The sequence below is a fragment of the Marmota marmota genome, unplaced genomic scaffold, assembly GCF_001458135.2.
Source record: "Marmota marmota marmota unplaced genomic scaffold, marMar, whole genome shotgun sequence".
NCBI lineage: Eukaryota > Metazoa > Chordata > Mammalia > Rodentia > Sciuridae > Marmota > Marmota marmota.
The window spans coordinates 195928-200464 of record NW_026005887.1 but is presented as its reverse complement, the minus strand read 5'-3'; positions in this window follow the sequence as shown (position 1 = coordinate 200464).

Here is a 4537-nt window from a genome sequence, read left to right as displayed (position 1 = left end):
CTGAGATACATCACTGAATATTCTGATTCAGTCATGTTAAGCTAGTTATTTATAAAGCTACAAAAATGATTCTGATAATCTCTCAGGTTTGGGACCCTCTGGAATAAGGGAACTCAAAGGTGGTTTAATTCATTTCGCTTTCTACATGCAAAACCATACCTAAACCACTTGGAAATAAGAGTATTTCTTTATTTTAAAAGGCTATTGGTCTTACTATTCTTCTGAGAAATATGAATTAGAAACAGCCTGAGATTGCACTACACACCCATTACAAAGGCTAGATTTTTAAAAAGATGTCAGCAAAACACCGATATAACAACCATCCACTGAAGAAAGTACTTTCAAGACAGCTCTGACATCCAGGTAAGAGGTTGCAGTGCCCAGAATGAGCACAGAAATGGAAAAAATACATTGAAGAGAAGGAAATCAACAGTTTCGATTTACCCATATCTTATCTTAAGACAAAAATAGAAACACAACATATAAAAACCTATGAGATACAGCAAAAGTAATTCTAAGAGGGGACCTTATAGTGTTAAATAAGCCTACATTAAAAGAGAAGATCTCAAATAAATTATTTTTACACCTCAAAGAACTAGAAAAATAACAAATAAAGTCCAAAATTAGCAGAAGGAAGAAAATAATAATATAACAGAAATAAGTGAAGTAGAGAATAGAAAACATTATACAAATGAAAGAAACTTAGACTAAGAAGTAAGATTTGAATAAATAAAATAAAAATGAAAGAGGAGATTTTATAACTAATACCAGGAAGTATGGTGGTGAGGGGAGCAATTATGAACAATTATATGCCAACAAATCAGAAAACCTAGAATAAAGGACAAATTCTTAAAATAATAAACCTACCAAGACTTAATAAAGTAGAAAGCCTAAACAGACCAATAACAAATAAAGAAATTTAAGCAGCAATCAAAACAGAGGTGAATTCTACAAAACATTTAGTAAGAGCTAAAACACATCCTTCTTAGACTCTTATAAAAAGTAGAAAAAGAGGCAAAACTGCCAAAGTCATTATGTAAGGCCAGAATCACCCCAATACCAAAGCCAGACAAAGACATCATAAGAAAACAACACTACAGGTCAATATCCCTAATGAACACAGAGGCTAAAATCTCTCAACAAAATACTAGCAAAATGAATTTAAGAGCACATTAAAAGGATCAAGTATAATTTGTCTCTGGGATGTAAGGATGTTTCAACATGCACAAATCAATCAATGTGATACCCTTCATAAACAGAATGAAGGATTAAAATCATGTGATGTATGGCAATATGTAAATCAATGGATGTGTAACTGATGTGATTCTGCAATCTGTATACGGGGTAAAAATGGGAGTTCATAACCCACTTGAATCAAAGTGTGAAATATGATATATCAAGAACTATGTAATGTTTTGAACAACCAACAATAAAAATTAAAAAAAATAAATAAAAATAAATAAAAAATAAAATCATGTGATCATCTCAGCAGATGAAGAATCAGCATTTAACAAAATCAATAGGCCTTAATGATTAAAAACTTAACAAATTAGATATAGAAGGAACTAAATTAAGCACAATAAAGACTATTTATGAAAAGCCCACAATTAACATCATACAAAATCAATGGTAAAAACCACAAGATTTTCCTCTACAATCAAGAAGAGATGCCTTCTCTCAATTCTCCAATTCAACACAGTACTTGAAGGTCTATCTAGAGCAATTAAGCAAGAAAAAAACCGGAAAGGAATCCAAGTCAGAAAGGAAAAAGTTAAATGATCTGTTTGCTGATAACATGATCTCCTATGTAGGAAACTCTAAAATATACATGTGAACACATAGAATAGTAAATGAATTCATTAGAATTGCAGGATACGAAATCAACATATAAAAATTCATTACATTTTTATGTACCAACAGTAAACTGTCTGAAAAGGAAATTTTAAAAAAATTCCATTTATAGTAGCATCTAAAAGAATAAAATACATAGGAATTAACTAAATCAGGGAGGTAAAAGACTTATTCACCAAAAATTAGAAAACACTGATGAAAGAAATTAAAGGCCTCCTATGTTCATGAATTAATATTAATATTGTTAAAATATCCATACTATCACAAGTAATCTATAGATTCAAAGCAATAGATATCAAAACTATGGAATTTTATATAAAAAAGAAAAAACAATCCCAAAGTCTATATGGAACCACAGAATACCTTAAATAACCAAAGAAAGAAGAAGAAAGCAGGAGGTATCATACTCTGATTTCATCATATATTACAAAGCTACAGTAATAAAAACAGAATAGTATTGGCATACAAACAGATTACAGACCAATGAAAAAGTATAGAGACATCAGAAATAATCCCACACAGATATTGTCAACTGATATTTTTATACATTGATTGATTGATTGATTGATTGATTTACATGTGGTGCTGAAGATTGAACCCAATGCCTCGCATGTGTTAGGCAAGTGCTCTACCACTGAGTTACAACACCAGCCTGTCAACTGATATTTGATATGATGTGTGTTCATCTCATTGTTGTTAATGATCTGTTGGTATATATGAGGAAACAGCATGTCCACATGCAAAAGAATGAAATTGAACCCTTACACCATACACAGTGGGATAGGTAATGGTTTCTTAGTATACATAAGCATGAGTCACAAAAGTTGATAAATTATACTCCATCAATTTTTTTAATTGCCCAGAAATGTGAATATACTGAACACTACTGAATTGTACACTTAACAGTGGTTAAGATAATACATCTTGTATTATGTGCACTTTACAACAATTTAGAAGTAAAAGAAAAAAAAGAAAGGATAGAAAGAAAAGCACAAACCTCAAGATCACTGCTTCTAAACACACAGTTACATGCTAAGTTGCAAAGCAAGGAGAGATGAACCTGGATGAGTTGGTAAAAAGGTACACTCAGAATATTTGCTTATGAGTAACTCTGTAACTTTAGCAATTCTATTCTCAACTTCCAGGAACTTTATTGTTATGGATTAAATTTCATCCCTCTAGAAAAGATATGTTGGAGTCCTAACCCCTAGTACTTCAGAATGTGACCTTATTTAGAGACAAGGTCTTTACAGAGATAATTTAAATGAGGTCATTAGGGTGGGATCTAATAAAATATTACTGGTTTCCCTTTAGAAAGAAAATTGGGTTGTTATACTCAGAGGGAAGACAATGTGAAGAGACACATGAAAAAGATGGTCATCTATAGGCCAAGATACATGTGACACAACCAGAAACTAGAAGAGAATCCCAAAACAGATCCTTCTGTAGCATCTTCACAGGGATCCAATACCTTAGTCTTAGACTTCTGGGCTCCAGAACTGTAAGATGATATATTTGTTGTTCTAAAAGAAGTTTAATTTTCTGTTTCTTAAAAAACAGCACTTTAAAAGAAAGGCAAGTCACAAAAAGTATTTGCATGGCCAAAAACTGATATCAAAAATATGTAAAGAATCATTATAGCTCAATAAGATAAAAACACAATAAATATGTAGAAAGATTTGAGCAGATACTTTCTCAAAGAAGATATATATACAGTTGGTAAATAAGTACAGGAAAAGAACCCCAGTGTCATTATTATTAAGAAAATTCAATTAAAACCACAAGGACACATCATTATGTGCCTATTAGAATGACTAAAATTAAAAATAACTGACCGTACAGTGTTAGTGAGAATTTGGAGGAACTGGAAAACTAATACACTGCTAACTCAAAGCCAAAATTGTACAACTTTGGGGACATGTTTGACATTAACAAGGTACATACTATTGATGCACATAATAATATGGATGGACTTCAAAATAGATTGTGTTTAAAAAGAAGACCAAAACAATAGTGTACATACTGTAAAACTTCATGGATGTGAAATTCAATAAATGAATAAACTGTAGTGACTGAGAAAAATGATTGCCTCAAACAATGGATGTAATATTCTGGGATTGACTGTAAATGGGCAGAAGGAAACATTTTTGTGGGCTGATGGATATTGATAATTCTCGATTCTGGTGATGATTACATATATATGTCAAAACTCAAACTATAAACATAAAATGAATTCATTTTATTTTATGTAAATGATAATAATGTAGATTTTCATAGTAAGTAAAGACAGCAAGTGGTCATCTTTGGTTTTTTTTTTAATTTTAATTTTTTTTATTGTTGGTTGTTCAAAACATTACATAGTTCTTGATATATCATCTTTCACACTTTGCTTCAAGTGGGTTATGAACTCCCATTTTTACCCCATATACAGATTGCATAATCACATCAATTACACATCCATTGATTTACATATTGCCATACTAGTGGCTGTCGTGTTCTGCTACCTTTCCTATCCTCTACTATCCCCCCTCCCCTCCCCTCCCCTCCCATCTTCTCTCTCTACCCCCTCTACTGACCTTCATTTCTCCCCCTTGTATTATTTTTCCCTTTCCCCTCATTTCCTCTTGTATGTTCTTTTGTATAACCCTGAGGGTCTCCTTCCATTTCCATGCAATTTCCCTTTTCT